Source organism: Pinus tabuliformis, chromosome 6 (genome assembly GCF_031772625.1).
Source record: "Pinus tabuliformis cultivar Carrire ecotype Pingquan chromosome 6, CPIR1, whole genome shotgun sequence".
Classification (NCBI taxonomy): domain Eukaryota; kingdom Viridiplantae; phylum Streptophyta; class Pinopsida; order Pinales; family Pinaceae; genus Pinus; species Pinus tabuliformis.
Genome location: NC_142292.1, coordinates 1,782,607,973 through 1,782,629,659, shown reverse-complemented (window position 1 = coordinate 1,782,629,659; position 21,687 = coordinate 1,782,607,973). Strand labels below are relative to the sequence as shown.

The window sequence follows — 21,687 nt, the reverse complement described above, 5'->3', positions numbered from 1 at the left end:
ATAATATTAAACTATTCTCGCTAATAAAATTTATATTAAAATTTTTAAAAACATCTTTAATATAATTAAATAAAACAATTTTTAACATGATTATAATTTATTTATTTTTATATTAACCAGTATTATATTGAAAATAAAATTTTGTTTATATTTTCAATGTTATATTGAAAATGCTTATATCGTATAACTTTTCATCTTTTTTATTACAAGTTTATTTTATATGGTTAAGTAAATAACATTGATTTTCATGAGTTTTCAGTTCTCGTCTTGATTATTATGGGTGATGATGTCAAAATTAATAAATTTATGTGGAAAATTATAAAAAAATGTTATGGGTTAACTATATATAAATTTTAAAGTTTTATTAAATTTTTATTGAGTTATTATATTTTTATTGTCATATTGTTGGGTAGGTTATAATTTTTATGATACTATTTTATTATAATTGTAATTTTTTTATTGTTATATTGTTGTGTGGGCTAATTTTTTTTATGATATTATTTTATTATAATTGTAGCCTTTGTTTCCTATATATATATTAAGGAAGTCTTGTTTTAAAATTATCAAATATTGTTTTGTACATTGTAAAATGAAATTTCTCCTTGTAATTATTGGTTTCTTATCATTTTTAAGTAACAAGGATTTTAATGTCTTTTTTCATTTTTTAATTTAAAAAAAAAAACAAATTTACTTTTAACAATTTATAATTTTATGTTTTTTTAAATTTTATATTAACATAAAAGATAATTTCACCAAAATGTTTGGCTTCAAACTTAGAAAATAGGATATATATTTATATTACATATGTCACGTGGATTAAAGTTAGGCTTCAAGTTAACATTAATTTAGAATATTAAACTCACAAACTGTTTTTACACATCATCCCTATTTGGAAACTTTTGGGTGAAAATTTAAGGAACCGTTTTGAGGCCTCAAATGAGCACTTTTGTGCTTCTAACCATACTATGGAACTATATTCCATAATCAACACATCAATATCTTTGCAACAGTGTAAGAATTGCCTATATAGAAGCTCGAATGAGAAAAGTATGCCTCTTGGAACTTGGCCTATCGAGATTGACCACCATAATTCGAGAGGATGCCATGTTAGCCCTTGTTACTCATGGAGAAGGGGCTAGCCATGTGGGCTCTATGAATAAGAATCTAGAAGGGTAATAATTCATATTGAGGGTTTAATGGGTCAAATTTAATCTCTAGTTCCATATCAGGGTATGCTATAATCGAGTCACTAGGAGAAAAAAAGGTTCCATTATATTTGAATGCATTTTGTTCCATAGATGAGTAGAGTAGCTAAGAGTGAATATGGAGAGAGAAAATAGAGAGGATATGTATATTGTAGCAACCCACAAGACACATGTTTTGCTCATTTGTACTTGCATCCATTTCCATTTAAAGAAAGAGAGAGTTGAGCAATCTCACCTTCTAGCTGAGTTTTCTCTTGAAAGAGTTTCCCAGGTCATATCTTGAATTATTATAGTTTGTGAGTGATTTTCTTATTTGTTCTCTATTTTTTGCATATTTATATTTTACATGCACATGCAATAAATAGTTATTAACAAATTCAGAAATCTAAGGTGAAATTAACAATCATGGTGTAGATTTCATACTCTTGAATATATTTTAGTAGATTTTTTTTTGTGACAAATGGTCTAGTGAAATATCCACAATATTTTATGGATCATTTGTGCTTCACTTTCTATTGTTCAATGGATACATAACCCATATTTGTCACATAAAATTTTGGACATATATTAAAGTTTATCCTTCAGTGTGGTAGTGGCTTCACAAGTCACGTAGATCTTAGTAGTGTGGCAGTGGCTTCATCATATGTTGTTGTTACTCTATGACATTTGTGTTGCAAATATCTACATAAGAAGTAAATAATATATCAAGTCAATAGTAAAACCGCAAGAGCAAGAATGAAAAAATTTTAAGGTCTAATATTCACAGGTAGGTTAATTTTGCATGCTTTTTCCAAAAAAAAGATTTGTGAATTCACTCAAATTTTATAGTATAAAATTCTATTACCTTAAAAATCACCAAAATTTTATTGAGACAATATAAAATTATTAGAAATTAGAATATTTTTACAAAAAATCACCAAACATTTTATAGTTTATATAAATTAGGGACTAGTATTATTCGTCAAAAATTTTAAACTTTAAGATAAATTTCCATTTCTTAATTTTTCGCTAAAACATATTAAATTAAAAAAATTACAATTTCAACATATTAAATTAATATTTATTCTTTCCATAACTTCCCATTAATGTTTAAATTAATAAACCCTGGACCAAAAACAAATTCTAGATTAATTATAAGCTTAAAAAAGAAACCTATGGAGCATAATTGCAACATAAATTTCTGTATGTTATTTTATGATATATATATATATATATATATATATATATATATAAAATAAAATAAAATAAAGTTTCTTTAAGATACTAGCTTTAAGGTGGTAGTGAATAGGCACATTAATTTCAATTTGAAACCAATCTAAACGCATAGCCATGGCTCTGCCATTAGAGATAGAGGATTTGGGAACGCCTCTTTACGAGTCATGGGACAAGATATGGACGGTGTAGGATGTAATTAATTGGGACTAGATCTAACTCACTATTTTAATTTTTTAATTTTAAAATATTTAAAATTTAATTAAAAATGTATTATTTTCAATTAAATTTAAATAAAAAGTTATTTATGTGATTAATATAAATAATGTTTTTTATTTTCTATTTTTTGGCAAGATATTCTTATCTCTTATTTTTTTTAAGTATTTACATCGATAAGTTAGAAGTGTGTTTAGAAACTGCGAGATGCAATGGTTCCGAGCTCGTTGGTATGGTCATCACTCTTCTTCTTTATGCTAACAATGTCGTTTTTCTAGCCAGAAGTCACGATGATCTCGACAAGCAACTTAAGACCCTCCATGATCACTGCTCCAAGATGGTATGACAATTAATACCAACAAGACTAAGGTCATGATAATTAAATCCAAAAAGATCAATCATGGTAATTTCGTCTATGATAATAATTACTTGGAGCAGGTTGCTTCCTACAAATATTTAGGTATTGACATTCATCATCAACTCAATTGGAATTTTAGCCTTGCGAAAAGGATTATTGGAGGTTGGAAAGCTTATTATGAGCTTGAAAACAACTGTAAGTCAGTGGATCTCTAGATTTGGAGTTAAAAGAAGTTCATCTTTGAGACTTTCGTCACCCCTGTTATTTTATATGGCTGTGAGGTTTAGGGATGCAATATACCTAGAGATCGTGGAGGAAGATTGAGATGATACAAAAAGAATCTATAATCTACAACCTCAAGATTAAAGGAAATATTCCCTATCCTATCCTCTTGATCAAAGCTAACATTTCCCCCATTGAAAGTGTGGCTATGTTTAGGTATTTGATGTACAACAAAAAGCTCTACAACAAAGAAGTTAAGAGGTTTCCCAAAATTGCCTTTAACTCTAGCCAAAACCCCCACCTTCGCCTCAAGCGTGGATGGCATAAGGATGCCTGATCTTGCCTCAACCATTGGGAGATAAAGGAGGAGATCATATTGGGGAATAAGGATAACATTAAAAATACTATTACCTCGAAATTTAAGGATAAACTGTGAGATGATAAGGAACTAGAGGAAAAAAGGAAGCTAAGGTATTATAAGGCGGTGATCAACGCCACCCTTGCTAATCAAAATCTCTCTGTCCTAATGAGCACTAAGAATAAAATGAACATTGCAAGGATAAGAACTAATTCTCATGAGCTTCAAAGTGAAACCGGACGTTGGTCACCTTGGGCCGAAAGAATCTGTCACCTTTGCAATACTAAGAGCGTTGAAGATGAAAAACACTTCCTCTTAGATTGTCCGACTCTTACTCACAACCGTTCTCATTTCCAAAACATTTGCCACACTTCCAACATTCTTGACTTGTTAAGTCAACAAAACTATAGTGATTTTAGAGCGCTTTTCTCCCTCCCTTTTAATTATAGACATAAAATATTAAAGAGTCACAATTAATCTCTTACTTTCTAAAGGGCCAATAAACTTTATTGGTCTTAATAAACATTAATCGTCGTCATCATAAACTTATTTGATAAAATTCATAATTAAACACTAAATATTAAAACCCCTACTCCTATACATCATTTCCAACTTAACTTGAAAACAAATACTTCCTCGGATTAATATAAACTTATTTGTTAAAGTTCATGATTAAGAACTAAAAGGTGAAACCCCTTAAAATTTGTGCTCTACTTATTTCATTTAAAGATGGCCGTCTTGCAAACTACCCAATTTTAAAACTATAAAATTGCACTTTTCCTAATTTAGTTTTGATATTCATTTATAGGATTATCATTCGGAGCAAATGCTTCCCATACATAACCATCAAGATTACACAATAAATGTAATAATTTTATTGGCACCACCACCGACCACCTCAAATGACCGTTAATTTAAAAGCTGGAAAAACCCGGGAATGAAATTAATGAGTTTGCACTATCATAATACTTCCCTATGAGTCAATGACCTCGATTCTTATTGCAAGTGTGATCTCTTAACCCACATAGAGAGAGGAAGAAAATTTATTTGTACGGCCACGTATCACCTCGCTTATTCAGATGGGAATCTGTCAATGGTAATTGAAACTCATCTGCGGGGATAGCTCAGTTGGGAGAGCGTCAGACTGAAGATCTGAAGGTCGCGTGTTCGATCCACGCTCACCGCATTTTACCGCCTGCGTAAGTGTTTTCGGGGACTTAACGGTACAAGCGCTCACATTCGGGCACTGTGGCGCAATGGTAGCGCCTTATCCGTGTCTTTTTCGTTGTGTTAGTCTTTGGAAATCTGAAACAGCGTTTCCTGTGTGTACATTTTGCGTTTATTCTCAAGTCTTCTGTGTCTTTTCTCTGAAACAGCGATTTCTGTGTAAATTTCAATTTGAGTGTCGGACTCTAGATTAAAAGGTTGATCATTTCACAGAAATATCACAATAATGTTAAATATTTTAGCTTGAGTGGTTTGCTCAATAAGATATTTCTCAGTTTGAGTGAGTTCAAATCTCTAAATACATGCTGTTAAGTGGTTCTTGTGGCACTTATAAAATAGTTATTCAAAAACATAGTTATACAAAAACATGTTATAACTCAGCAGTTATGACATTTGTAAAATAGTTATATCTGGTGTAATCTTGGTAGATGATAGTTCAAAGTTATAGATTCTCTAAATTTTTTTATGAAATAGTTGTCTCTGGTGTAATCTGATAAACATTTATGAAATAGTTGTATAAAGACACATTGTAAGTGGCAGAAAGTGGCATTTATGAAATGATTATATTTGGTGTACTCTTGGTAGAGGATAAATAGTTATATAAACACATGTTGTAACTAGCCCATTGTGGTATTTATGAAAGGCCTAGTCTAACTTATAGTCTTTTTCACCGGAATTCTCTAAAAATTCTTATGAAATAGTTGTCTCTGGTGTAATCTGATAAACATTTATGAAATAGTTGTATAAAGACACATTGTAAGTGGCAGAACGTGGCATTTATGAAATGATTATATTTGGTGTACTCTTGGTAGAGGATAAATAGTCATATAAACACATGTTGTAACTAGCCCATTGTGGTATTTATGAAAGGCCTAGTCTAACTTATAGTCTTTTTCACCGGAATTCACCAAAATCTGACAATACAATTTCAAGATTTTGTTGTTGTTTAAAATACATTTTTGCACCCTTTGGAGCACTCGCATTAGGCAGATTATGTTGGAAGGTATTAATTCCAACTACCTCTGTTAATGCAGTAGCTAGATTAATCTAGAGAATACAACAGATATTCAAAGTGTAGTTTCCAGAAGTCGGCGGGTCATCAATGTTAGTCGGCAGCAAGCGGCGGTAGTCGGCAGATTGCTGTAGAATTTACAGCTATCCGTGTGTATAAATTTCCATGGTTGTTAATGCAATGAACAAGCTCTTTTATGAGTCTTCCAGTTCCTGTCATGGTATCAGAGCCGAGGGTTTCGGCAGAGTGGAGAGCTTAGTGTTTTTGATTTGGTTTCAACTTGCTGTGTAGAGAGCGTGAGATCTTGCTGCTGTGGGAAAGCAGCATAGTGAAAGTTCTTGTCGTATGCCACTGTGTTGGAGAGTCCACAGTCGATGTAGGAGAAGATCCTTGTGTTGGTTCTGCGTTGGAGACAGGCCAGTCTCGGCGTTAGAGTTATAGATGTAAAAGTTGATGTGTTTGGCCAGAGTAGTGAAGGGTTTGTGGCCAGAGAGATCCCATCTGTGTGGGAAGAGAGGTGGATTGTGAGCCACCTGCGAGAGTTTTGTTTATTTGCAGTATTGTGTGTGAAAGAGCTGTGAGTGAACCTGTTTGTGCTTGTTGTGGACCACAACAGCTGTCACTGTGTTAAAAGAAGCTGAGTTGAGTGTGCCATAGAGCACTGGGTAGAGGATCTCCTGAACCTGTTGCATGTGGTGGAGCGCGACATTAGTTGAAGTCAAGATTTGTGTTGACCAGAGGCGGATGAATTGAACGCTGTGCGAGTGATCTCCTCCGCTCGCTGAGACAGATGTGAGGATTGACTGATCGCTGTGTGTGGAGTACATCCACATGGCAAAGGAGATCTGTCGTTTTACCTTGCTGTGCGAGAAGCGACAAAAGGAGCCGACTGGTGAAAAATTGTGAAGAGACCATCCATTGTGAGCGCTGTTGAAGTTGTGCCAACGGAAGTTGGAGCTAGAGGCGCGTGGGCCTGAGAAAGTTTGAGGTGTGAAGATTGTGCATGCTGAACATCGAGCATTGGATCGTGTGCATGATGTTTGTATGGCTAGTGTTGAAACAAGGAATTTTATGAGGATTGTTGTTGATAATGTGCCAAGTCCAGTCGTGTATGGTGCCGCTAGGGTGGTAGGGTGCTGCTGAGTGTTGCGGGAGTGTGAGGCTGCGTGACCTGTAGAGGGTCGAACAAGGCGTGGAGGCGTTCGAGCCATTGTGAGCAAGACTATGTTGTACGGCTGAGACCGTCATGGAAGAAAACATTGTAGCTGTTGATGCGGCTGCTAGCTGGGCGTGTTGTGAGACACCATGTGTTAGAGATATTTTCCTGAGATATGTGAGTCATATAAAGGTGGACCCTCTGTGAACACTAGTGAAAGCGAGAATTATTCAGAAGTGTTGTGTGAAAGCGAGAATATGAAAGTATGATTGTTGTTCCGATGATTAGTTCTATGTTTGTTATTATAAGGTTTAGCTTTGCACAGTGTGAGTCATGCAACTACTGGTGATGCTTGGTGTTTGATGCTAACTATTTCTTTGGAAACTGTGTTTGTGTTTGGTATGAATTGAAGTGTGTTGAGGAGTTGGAACTTATTGTTTGTTGTAGATTTGGTTCTTTGCTATATATTTGGTTTTGTGATAGAGTTGATGGGTCAGCAAAAGAGACTCAAACATTCACGAAGAAAATTGAAATACTTGAGGAGAAAGAATGAAATGGCAATAGTTGCAGAAGAATATGAAATGCTTCAACCAACAGTAGATCTAAATCAGATAGAAGAATTTGAAGACACTGATGCAATATTGAAACGATTAATGCCAATTCTGCCAATTTTCTCAGGTAAAAATTTTAAGCTTTGGGCAATTAAACTGGAAGGATTGCTTGGTTCAATAGATTTATGGAAATTTGTCCAAGAAACTTCAATGAATTTGAATGATAAGCGTAGAAATGCAATAGCATTGTTTCTCATCATATCAGCTTTAGATGAAAATATTTTGTCTAATATTTTGTATGAATTTGGTGAAATATGTGATGCAAAAATATTTTGGGAAATTCTTGAAATGAAATACAGTATGGAGGGTAGTGAGAAATCTGAAGTTGATGAAGGTGTTGTTGCTAAAAGTGATTGTGTTGAAAGCATCATAGCTGGGATTAAGGCTGAAAGTATGTCTTTAGCTGACAATAAAGTAGTATGTGATATTAAGGAAACTCCCTGTGATGCAGAAACATATGAAGTGAAATTTGATGATAATTATGTGTCTCATGAAGAGTGGTTCAATCTCATGCAAGAAAAACATCTTATTGATGAGTTGTTGTTTGGTGAGAAGAATTTTCTACCTCCATACACGAATCAAATGCAGGATAACATGTTTGCAGCAACAGAATTGGCGAAAGAGGTTGAAGACATGAATCAACCAACTAAGTCAGCAAAGAAAAATGAAGGAAGCACAACTCTTTTCAAAAAGCACGATGACAAAAATCAATATGGTTCTGTTTATGAATCTAACATTGTTTTTGAGTGTGCAAATATTGACAATCAGGAAGAAGCAACAAAACTTGAAGAAATTGCAAGCATTAAGGACAAGTATGAGTCCCAAGAATGTGAAGCAATGTTGAATACAAAGAATGTTAACCTGCAATCAAGAAAGGAGAAGCTCCATCACTATTTTATGGAAAGAAAAGTGAAGATGAAGTTGCATCAACAAATGAACAAGAATGGACCTTTTAGCAAGAAGAAAAAATGAAATGTTTTGTTGTAAGCCTAGTTGAGACTTAGACCAGCAGGCATGACAATTAAGAGTATAGTGTCTTGTATATTGTGCTATGATGTTTTATTATATAGTTGAAATTAAGGGAGAGTGTTGGAAGGTATTAATTCCAACTACCTCTGTTAATGTAGTAGCCAGATTAATCTAGAGAATACAACATATATTCAAAGTGTAGTTTCTAGAAGTCGGCGGGTCATCAATGTTAGTCGGCAGCAAGCGGCGGTAGTCCGCAGATTGCTGTAGAATTTACGGCTATCCGTGTGTATAAATTTCCATGGTTGTTAATGCAATGAACAAGCTCTTTTATGAGTCTTCCAGTTCCTGTCATGGTATCAGAGCAATATCTGTCAGATTAAACAATTTAAACTCAATTTTTTTAAAATCTTCATCATATTTTGATTCAAATTAACCAGAAAAATGTCATTTCATAGGCCTTTATGAAATAGTTGTATAAAGACATTGTAACCATGGATGCCGTATTTATGTATCTAATGTATCCTGTGTAATCTTGGTAAATAATATTCTCCAATTTTTTTTTATGAAATATTTGTAGCTAATGTAATCTTGGTAGACATTTATGAGATACTTGTATAAAGACATCACTGGCACTTTGTGACATTTATGAAATAATTGTATAAAGACATAACTGACTTGTTCAGGCATTTATGAAATAATTGTATTTGGTATATATTGACAATGACATTTATGAAATAATTGTATTTGGTATAATATTAACAAAAGATATTTCACAGTAATTGATTCTTAAAAAATTCTCATTTCAATTTAAAAGGAAAAAGAAAAAAAATATTTCAAAAAATCTAATGAAAACAAATAAAATTTATTTACTATCTGAAAAATTCAAATTTCAATACTGTTGTTAAATTTCCCAAATATTACAAAATTTATAATCATATTATAACATATATACTGAACTACACTCAAATCACATTGTTCAAAATATTCATAAAAACATTTTTAGGTTATTCTTACATGTCAAATTTAATGTAGATATTGTGATTCAGGATTGGAATTTCAAAACACTGAACTCAATCAAATTTAACTATTTTCACATCTACTCTTTTCTTTAAAATTTCAAAAAAAAAATTAACAATTTTACAAAAATTTTAACTATATTTAAAAGCAAAATCAAACTTTGGATCCCATTCCCTACCTTTTTATACCATATCCCTTTCCATTACCGTCCTCAACACGTTGTTTTTTCAATCCCATCCAGCGAATAAAAATGCCTTCGCTTATCACATTTCAATATACATTAAAAAAAATTATAATAAAAAACTCGCTTTTAATTAAAAAATAATAATTATTAAAATTTATGTATATGGTTTGTTTTTGAACTGATAGTATATATTAAATAGTATTTTTCCACGTCATCTTAAAACTAAAAAGTGATTTAAATATATTTCTAAATTATTATGTATATCTAAAAGTTAAGTGACTTCTTTTTATTTTTATATTTGCCAGTTGAATCCGAAACATTATAATTTATGGTTTGAATCGCACTAATTTTAAAAAGTATTATTCTATTCCCAGAAGCTTTCGCTGCCTTAAGTTTTGATGGTGCATCAAAAGGTAATCCGGGTAAAGCAAGTTTTGGAAGAATTTTTAGGGATGCTAGCTCAAATCTAATATGTTTTTGCTTACTTTTATGGAATGATCACAAATAATATGGTGGAGCTTATGGTTCTTGAGCGATGATTTCAAATTGTTATTAAGAAAGGTTATAGATTGATATAGGTTCATGGTGATTTTTTTGTTAGCTATAACTTATATTAGGAAATTACTTCTTGGCTACCCACCGGATAGAGCTATACATAGTTGGCATCTAAAGGAGGCAGTGACTAATATAAGTGTCATCTTAACAAAATTTGATTATGTAATTCCCATGCACACAAAGCGGGAAGGGAATAAGGTGGCGGATCTACTGGCGAACTATGGGAGTTTACAGGATCATGTGTACATTGATGAGTCATGGTTGGAGATGGAGCGAAGGAACAACTCCCAAGGGATAGGGTAACTGGTAAAGCAGGATAAGTTTCATGTCAAGGTTTATATCCCTGATGGGGGTGTTATCTCGGTCGACCATTTCAGGCAAGAGACTTAAAGGATTTAGGTATGCATCACAAAATAGGGCGGTTCACTGACCAAGTATTTACATTACACACATGCTTATGGTATGGACAAAGGTTTGGTGGTCCTCGAGGAACGAACTTGGCCCCATCCTCATTCCTGCATGCCTTGCGCATGACATATCCTCGGTTTTGTACGAAGGCTCACCTGTCACAGTTCTCCCAGATTAAATGTCCAAAACCTCAATTCAGGGATTTCAGACGTCCCGAGATCAGAAGCGAGGTCACTCCTTCTATCGACTAAGATATGGCGAGCTCCTTCCATGGCGGATTGGATACAAGGATCGATCACTCTGATATGAGCTTTATGCTCATTTATGAGCTCATCATGTCTTTTTGTCTTGGGTTTGTAAAGTTCAGGTTCCATTAAGACACTTAGACATGGTCGTGAAAAATTTATGGCTTACTCATCTTTTATCGTACCAGGTTTCCCATATGCTAAGTTTGTTATATAAGCCCTCAACTGCTCGCATGGTGGCAGAAATATGATCGTATGGTCGTTAAGGGAGAGTTAGTATGTTGGCTCTACAACTCTTCCTCCCAGCTTCAACAAAGACTACATAGGTTTGTCATCATGTTTCAAGGTCAATGTCCACTTATCCCCACTCCTTTCCTTATACTGCGTTTTAGTTGTGGTCGCTCTCATTGCAGAGGTTCTTAAAGCATAATATCCTTGAGTTGGGTATTTCCTCAATTTTTTGGTGTTGTTTCTGTATAACACAGGGATTGGTCTGTCCTACAAACTCATGGTGGTTTTATCCAAAGCCTCATTAGAAGCATTCAAACCATCTAGAGTTTCTTTTAACTACTCATTACTTGTTTGTTGGGTTTGGTATTCTGGTATGTTATCCATTTGGTTCTGATTCCAGGTTTAGATTCTCACATCTCTGGTCTTTGAATACACTCATAATTGTGATACAACTACCACATTGGGATTTTGGGGAGTGTCAATTATTTACTTATTACTATTGTCCGCTATCTTCTTGTCCAACAATCAAGATTTCCCTTTGAACTCGTGTGGGTCAACTCTCTTGTTATCATTACACTTGGGATGTTGTTTGTTTCTGTGTTTTTGTAGGCAAACGTTTTGATTGGAAGTATTTTATGGCTCCTCGACGAAGATTTCCAGTTCGAAGGGGTGGTGAATTAGGTGCATCCTCCTCAAGGCAAAATCATCCTTTTGGGTGGGAATTTGCTGCCAATTATTTTGATGTTGCCCCTCTTGAGGTCAAAAAAGAAATCCTCAATTTGGAAGCGAAGGAATTCAGAGACCGTAAATACTTCTTTGATTCAGAGATATGTGGAAGTACTATTAAATGGATACTAGATCTAGGAAAATTCCGGAGAAGAAGAATTCATTTTCTTCATTCCATCACTCACCATCGTCAAATGGAGACATTGTTCAACATGGTTATACAAGATAATCAAGTGGACAACTACAAGCTCTTTGTAGGCTAAGAGGAGATCAAATGTATTCTGCGGTACATCAGATACAACCTTGACGATATTGTGGTAAGGTTAACCCGCGTGGAACATTTTATAGTTTCTAATTCAGACATTGATTCTAATGATCAACATGAAGAGGAAGTAGTTATCAATGTTGTACCCATCAATGTTATTCTTGCAAACACTGGTATGTCATTGAACAACTCACATGCATCGACCTCTCATGCTTGCCAATCATTATTCTTGACTAAAGTGATCTTTGGACAAAATGTCTCAATCTTCATGATGGAAGGAAGTTGCAGGCTCCAGTTTACACTTACATTTTACTACACTATATGGTTTTTACTTGTTTTACAGTTTCAGTTTCAACCTCGTCAGTTTGTTAAGGTTGTAGTTGCTAGCTCTATAAGTAATATTATTATTGATAAGTTGTATGTTCAGTCTTTTGCAAAAGTTAGTCGAGGATCTGCTATCACAAGTTGATAATTTCATGCAATCACCTTTAGTCAATTTTGTTGAAGTTTGTTTACTGTTTATGACTATATGGACTCAACAAGATATGTTGATGTCTGGGAAAAAATCCCATTGTAACATCTTATGTAATACTTTTAGCTATCAATATAAATTTTGATCATATCTACAAAAAAAAACTTTAAAAATGTTAGGTACTTTATCTAGTTTTAATGACTCATTTCTATCAATTTGATACAATGGAGACAAAGACACAGTAACAAACACAAACACAATTGATTATAAAAAATTACAAATAAAAAATAATAATGTTATATAATTAGCCTCTAATAATATAAATAAGTGAAATTAGTAGCAATAAAACTTTTAAACAATGATGTAATAATAAGTATTAATAAAAATTTTAAACAATGATAAATTTTTAATATATTTTTTTATGTTTTTAATGTAATGGTAAGTATTCATAAAATTCCTAAACAATAATTTTTTTTAATTAATTTTATAAATATGGAGAAAAATAAATTATATTTTATGTTCTTTTATTTTTAAATTAAATTTAATATTTGTTTTATTAAATTTAAATATTTTAATATGAATGCTTTTTTTATTATAAGAACTAGTTCCTTGGGGTAGTGGGTAGCCATGAGAACCTAGTCGACCCGAAATATATCATAAATAAGAAAAATATAAAAAATTAATTAACTGTAATTAGGGGCATTAATATCTAAATTAGCCAAACTAATCACCCCTTTGGAAATCTTTCCTGGCTACATGATTTACAATGTCAAGTTAACTGGTGTGGTTTGGAAGTATAACAATGTAAGGTTAACTAACAAATTCGAATTTTTGTTTGGTGGGTTATTTTTCTACCCATTTCGACTTACCTAGGTGAACTTTGGTTGTCAGTCTTCCCTGATCTTGTCTTGCCTTCATGACCTCCCTCACGATCTCCTTGGTTGAATTTAGGACGTAATCCATACCAAATCATATCGGATGTGATTCTAGATCGAACCAAACGAGATTGCAAGATGATGACAGACACTGGTAAGATATATTTAAATTTATTTGCAGAATGATGTTTTTTGTTTTATATATGCTTTTGTTTCATGTTCTTGTGAACTTTATCCAGGTTTGTTGAAGAAAATCGCTATAAAATCTATGTTACATTTCTTTTTTAATTTCCATTGTGCATTTTTTTTTCTAACTAGGCTGGCTATATTTTATGAAAAAATCTTTTAGGACTGAAAACAATTCATCAAACCATATCGGATTCTCTAGGCCATTCTTGATCTCCTATGAACATACCAGGTTAGAAACTAATCTAATATCATATGTGATTCTAGATCAAAGCGAAAGGGATTGCAAGATGATTACAATCACTATTAAGATCCATTTAAATTTATTGCAGAATGATGAATTTTGTTTTAGATATGCTTCTATTCAAGATTCTCGGGACCTTTATCTAGGTTTGTTGAAGAAAACCACTCAAAAATATTTGTTATATTTCTTTTTTAATTTCCATTGTGTTTTTCTTTTCTAAGCACACTAGCTATATTTTATTATAGAAATCTTTTAGGAATCAATATATTTTATGTCGAAATCATATTCGACGCAAGGAGAAACAAAATTGAAAAATATATGAAGGGTTAGTATAACATTTATATCATTGGAAGTATTTATGGCATTGGAAGTATTTAGGGTTGAGGATTGGAAGTAAAAACACTGTGATTGTGGCAAGCGTTTTGATTGGAAGTATTTTATGGCTCCTCGATGAAGATTGCCAGTTCAAAGGGGTGGTGCATTAGGTGTGTCCTCCTCAAGGCACAATCATCTTTTTGGGTGCGAATTTGCTGCCAATTATTTTGATGTTTCCCCTCTTGAGGTCAGAAAATAAATCCTCAATTTGGTAGCGAAGGAATTCAGAGACCGTAAATACTTCTCTGATTCAAAGATATGTGGAAGTACTATTAAATGGATACCAGATCTAGGAAAATTTTGGAGAAGAAGAATTCATTTTCTTCATTCCATCACTCACCATTGTCAAATGGAGACACTTTTCAACATGGTTATACGAGATAATCAAGTGGACAACTATAAGCTCTTCGCAGGCCAAGAGGAGATGAGATGTGTTCTACAGTACATCAGATACAAGCTTGATGATATTGTGGTAAGGTTAACCCACGTGGAACATTTTATATTTTCTAATTTAAACATTGATTCTAATGATCAACATGAAGAGGAATTAGTTATCAATGTTGTGCCCCTCAATGTTATTCTTGCAAACACTAATATGCCCTTGAACAACTCACATGCATCGGCCTCTCACGCTTGCCAATCATTATTCTTGACTAAAGTGATCTTTAGACAAAATGTCTTAATCTTCATGATGGAAGGAAGTTGCAGGCTCCAGTTTACACTTACATTTCTTTTTTTTTCTATATAATACTACCTAAGCACCCACGGGGGATTTGAACCGGTGACCTATCGCAAGGAGTGCCTTAACAGTACACCCATTCACCATCAATCCAAAGCCCCATGGGTTGTTTACACTTACATTTCACTACACTATATGGTTTTACTGTTTTACAGTTTCAATTTCAACCTCGTCAGTTTGTTAAGGTTTTAGTTGCTAACTCTATAAGTAATATTATTATTGATAAGTTGTATGTTCAGTCTTTTGCAAAAGTTAGTCGAGGATCTGCTATCACAAATTGATAATTTCATGCAGTCACCTTTGGTCAATTTTGTTGAAGTTTGTTTATTGTTTATGACTATATGGACTCAACAAGATATGTTGATGTCTTGGAAAAACTCCCATTATAACATCTTATGTAATACTTTTAACTATCAATATAAATTTTGACCATATCTACAAAAAAAAAACTTTAAGAATGTTAGGTACTTTATCAGTTTTAATGACTCATTTATATCATTTTTGATACCATGGAGATAAAGACACAAAAACAAACACAAACATAGTTGATTATAAAAAATTATAAATAAAAAATAATAATGTTATATAATTAGCCTCTAATAATATGAATAAGTGAAATTAGTAGCAATAAAACTTTTAAACAATGATGTAATAATAAGTATTAATAAAACTTTTAAGCAATGATAAATTTTTATTTTTTAATGTAATGGTAAGTATTCATAAAATTCCTAAACAATACTTTTTTTTAATTAATTTTATAAATATGGAGAAAAATAAATGATATTTTATGTTCTTTTATTTTTAAATTAAATTTAATATTTGTTTTATTAAATTTAAATATTTTAATATGAATGTTTTTTTATAAGAACTAGTTCCTTGGGGGTAGTGGGGCAGCCATGAGAACCTAGTCGACCTAAAATATGTCATAAATAAGAAAAATATAAAAAAATTAATTAATATGTAATTAGGGGCATTAATATCTAAATTAGCCAAACTAATCATCCCTTTGGAAATCTTTCCTCACTATATGATTTACAATGTCAGGTTAACTGGTTTGGTTTGAAAGTATAACAATGCGAGGTTAACTAACAAATTTGAATTTTTGTTTGATGGGTTATTTTTTTGCCATTTCGACTTACCTAGGTGAACTCTGGTCGTCAATCTTCCCTGATCTAGTCTTTCCTTCATGACCTCCCTCACAATCTCCTTGGTTGAATTTAGGACGTTATCCTAGACCAAATCATATCGGATGTGATTCTAGATTGAACCAAAAGGGATTGCAAGATGATGACAGACACTGATAAGATATATTTAAATTTATTTGCAGAATGATGTTTTTTGTTTTCTATATGCTTTTGTTTCATGTTCGTGTGAACTTTATCCAGGTTTGTTGAAGAAAATCGCTATAAAATCTCTTTTACATTTCTTTTTAATTTCCATTGTGCATTTTTTTTTCTAACTAGGATGGCTATATTTTATGCAAAAAGCTTTTAGGACTCAAAACAATTCATTGGACCATATCGGATTCTCTAGGCCATCTGCCTTGCTTGATCTCCTATGAACATACCAGGTTAGAAACTAATATAATATCATATGTGATTCTAGATCAAACCGAAAGGGATTACAAGATGATTACAATCACTATTAAGAGCCATTTAAATTTATTGCATAATGATGAATTTTGTTTTAGATGTGCTTCTATTCAAGATTCTCGAGACCTTTATCTAGGTTTGTTAAAGAAAACCACTCAAAAATATTTGTTACATTTCTATTTTAATTTCCATTGTGTTTTTCTTTTCTAAGCACACTAGCTATATTTTATTATAGAAATCTTTTAGGAATCAATATATTTTATGTCGAAATCATATTCGATACAAGGAGAAACAAAATTAAAAAATATATGAAGGGTTAGTATAACATTTATATCATGCATAAAGACATTTATTTCTTTACCCACTGTTGATTTTCTAATTCAAAGATCTCATGTGTAACTTGTGTAGCCCATTTGGGCATATTGTTATTACCACAAATTATGTCATTTTATAGAATCAATCATGTTTAGTGCAAACTCTAATCCATTGCCACATAAAGAACGAAATTCATTGCCTTCAAAAGTTGTGGAAGACACATTTCAAATATATGCCGAAGATGATGCTATACGAGAAAAACAAAGACAAATGGAACAAAAATTAGCCACACAACGAACGAAAGTCATAGAGACTATCTACGATTGCTAAAAATGATTCTTGGTGTTATGATGAAGTAGAGTCTAGCAATAATGATGTCCGGGTCCAACTTAATAATACTATAAAACCTTATGAACTCCGATGTTGCTCATCTATACAATTTGTTGGGGGAAAGGATCCAATGTTTGATACAATTTCTCTTCTTAAAGGATGAAAAAGTTTAGAAGCAATCATCATCTACAAAGTTATTGATGAGTCCCATACAAGAAATGTAGAGTTGACATGCTTGGATCCTTGTAGTAATGATCTAATTCTTTACACTATTGGTACTAGTGGCACATGGACATGTAGTATGGATGATGTTCTTCCTATTCAAATGGTGTATGCAGATGAAAGTGGGAAGCTTATATTGCACCATCCTTCATTATCTGAAATAAAATCACAATTATTTTTGAGTGAGTCAGTTGACTACCACACAAAAAGTGCACTATATTCATCAAATGAAGATATTTCATGGGATCCAGTTCAGATGTGACTCCCTTATTGGGAGATGGTCATTTTATCAAGGTTGCAAAAAAGAAATTCATTCAAATGGATGGACTTATGGTACACAACAAAAATCCATTTGGTTTTACCACAAGCATTTATGTTCGTATTTATTATGGAAATTTACCTAGTATGTCTAAAAAAGAGTAATTTAAAAATCCAATCCTGTGCAAGTTTTGAATTGTTTAGTAGATGTGAAGATTGGTGGAAATTTTTGTTGGGCAATAATATTTGAAAATTATATGGATGTTATTGGTAGAGATCATCATATTCCTGAAGGTGTGAATTTGCATCCACGTGAGGTGTTCTATACAACACAAGGATTATTGATACCAACTAAAATCATTGATGGTAAGCATACATGTGTATCTCTTTAATTCAAAATTTTCATTTCATATCAAGAAACTTTATTTATAGTATTTGTTAGTCCTTGAGTAGAATTGAACTAAAATTGTAGTTTGTCACTTCGTAAGAATGAACAAAATTTTCAGACATAGTGTAGGAAAAGTTTATGAATTACAATAAGAAATATTTAACTTTATATTACAATATCTAATCTTTATATTACAAAATTTTATATACAAATTTAGCTCTGTTCTAAAAGTATATGAAAGTACCTTGGCTTAAATCTATCAAGGTATATCCAAATGGTTTAACTATGTTTTAACAATATCTAATGTTATCTTTATTCTTATTGTAGGTATTGTCAATGTTTTATTTACTATGAGCTCTATCAGAAGGTGGGGCACTAGTACCTGAAATGGAGAATATTTCTTTTTTCAATTTATTGCTATGAAAGATGATGATCACACAAATTTCCAACTTCTTACAACAAAAGGTGATGATGAAGTTGTAAGTGCTAGATTAGCTGCCTCTGCAGAATATGGAAGTTACAATGCATTACCATCATATATTGGAGTATTGTAGCCACATCGAATCCATCAACATAACATTCATCTTCTTTCCTACAAAGTTTTCAACCACATAAGGTCTTGGAACATGATACATAGTGAATCATATGTGGAAATTCCTTTTTCAGATGAAAGTTTCATGGTTACTTTTGAGTTGATTGCAATGCATTATGTACCTCCTGGGATTGTGAAGAAAAATAATTCATTGTAGTTTAGCATATATGGCTACATCGATCTTAGGAGGCTATTTTCTATACTTGGCCAAACTTTCATGATAGACATCAACCATCTTCAGACTCAAGTAATGATATTCACCCTCCTGGTAAATGGAGAGTGGGTCCAACATTTGTATAATAACCTGCAACCTCATGTGCAAGTGCACTTTTCATGGGATTCACAACAATGGAATCATTTTAATCATTGTTATGAATTGGGGATGAGGAATGGTTCACCCCATTTCGATATATAAATGTTGGACTTGTCAATATGGTGAATTTTGTAAGACAATCTGTGGTATACAATCATTTATGTTATGACATATGGGATCCTGTCCATTGTTTGTGAAATGGGGAGTATCCTTAGTGCACCCCATTTGGGGATGTAAATATATGATGAATTATATATGGAAATATGTTGTATAACATCTATGGTGAATATCTTTTTATATAATATATATGGTTACATATAGTCATTTATGTTACCGGTGATTTTTCTTTTCCAATGGAATTTTTTTTATCTTTGATATTTCAAAGTTTGAAATCAAATTATAGATTTTCTAACCTATAAGATGTTGAGAAGATATACCTATTATGTCTCCTAACTATCCTAAAAACTTCTTATTAATCTTTTAGAACAAATCTTGTTTAAATTATTGATGGTATTCACACTATATTTTTCTAAGTCCAGTTTTGTATATTGACACTTTGTTCTTTATAAAACAATTCAATAACTTAGTAATTAATTTTGAATTTGACCAATAGAGTTACAAATTATGCATAAATATAAATAACAGTAGGATAATTTTAGGGGCGAATGTTCGCCCTTTGGGGGAATTAAGGGGTTTTAAATTTTTAGTGGGCGAATATTTTGTATCATAGTACATTTTTACAAATCACCTCAAATAGCCCACCTTATTTTAAGGGAGAGGGTAAAAAAGGTAAATTTAGCCCTTGAAATTAGGACTTACAACCTTCCATTCGCCCATTTTCAAGAATAGGTTTTATTTAAGTGAATCCTATGGGCCAAATACCATATTTATAAAAGAGGTATGGTAAATTAATAAAAATATAAATAAATGAGAGGTATGGTAAATAAATAAAACATTTTTTATATTTACTCCATAAGTCACCTTATATACATGTAAGGGTGTAAACAAATAAAAATATAAGTAAAGTGGAGGTATGGTAAATAAATAAAATGTCTTTTTATACTTACTCAAAAGGTATGGTAAATAAATAAAAATATAAATAAATTAGACGTATCGTAAATAAATAAAACCTCTTTTTATATTTAGTCCATAACCCTCGTTCTATTTATGAAGGCTCAAGAAAGAGGTTTTATTTAAGTGAATCCTATGGGCCAAATACCATATTTGTAAAAGAGGTATGGTAAATTAATAAAAAATATAAATAAACGAGAGGTATGGTAAACAAATAAAACATTTATTTATATTTACTCCATAAGTCACCTTATATTTACGAACACTCAAAAAATGGGTTATATTTAGGTGAAACCTATGGCCAAAATACTATGGGACAAATACCATGGACTAGATTGTTATTAATACCATGCAAAAAACCATTATTAACCCTAATATTAGAATTAATAAAAATAAAAATGGCACATGGTATTGACCCATGGTATTCACCAAAATGGAACATGGTATTGACCCATGGTATTCACCTGAATGTAGCCTATTTAAATGGGGGAATTAAACCAGCATGTAGCCTATGCTAAGATTCACTAGGACTTTACAAAGTTTTATTATTTAGTGAAAGACTCGCCAAGATCTTACAAGATTTTATAATTGAGTAGAATATTCTAATAAAAATAAAAATGGCACATGGTATTGACCCATGGTATTCACCAAAATGGCACATGGTATTGACCCATGGTATTCACCTGGAATGTAGCCTATTTAAATGGGGGAATTAAACCAGCATGTAGCCTATGCTAAGATTCACTAGGACTTTACAAAGTTTTATTATTTAGTGAAAGACTCGCCAAGATCTTACACAATTTTATAATTGAGTAGAATATTCTAATAAAAATAAAAATGGCACATGGTATTGACCCATGGTATTCACCAAAATGGCACATGGTATTGACCCATGGTATTCACCTGGAATGTAGCCTATTTAAATGGGGGAATTAAACCAGCATGTAGCCTATGCTAAGATTCACTACGACTTTACAAAGTTTTATTATTTAGTGAAAGACTCGCCAAGATCTTACAAGATTTTATAATTGAGTAAAATATTCGCCATGCTTGGTGAGAGATTCGCCAAAAAATTATATATACATATTATATTATTGATAAAATCGCCTTCCATTTTTCCTATATACCATGGAGATTCGCCCATTTATTATATTTATAAATTTAGGGGGGGTTCTTAAAATTTTCCTTGAATAACACATTCAAATATGATTGCACGACCTCTACATGCATTTATATGTTATGTCTTGCATTTTACACCAAATGTCCATCAAAGTAAAAAATGTTAAAAGTGCACTTTTCATAGATCCACTGTGAGGTGATGAAGGAAGGTTATAAAAAATCAACATAGGAATGTTCTTTCCCAATATGTGTACCTATCCTATTCCCAACAAGAAGGATACCAATTTGAATGACCCATCTGAGATAAGGATGGGGAACTAAATGGTCGTGGGGTTGGCATGTGTCAACCTCGCACTGTGTCTCTCCCCTCATTCATGACCATTAAATGGGGGGAGGATGTGGCCTTGTATGCCCAT

General features: G+C 32.3%; 1 non-coding gene across 1 annotated transcript; it reads left to right on the top strand.

The window, feature by feature from the left end:
- Nucleotides 1-4,684: 4,684 nt before the first annotated feature.
- TRNAF-GAA (transfer RNA phenylalanine (anticodon GAA)) lies at nt 4,685-4,757 on the top strand. Its single transcript has one exon. It is a non-coding gene; the product is annotated as a tRNA-Phe (tRNA).
- Nucleotides 4,758-21,687: the final 16,930 nt, after the last annotated feature.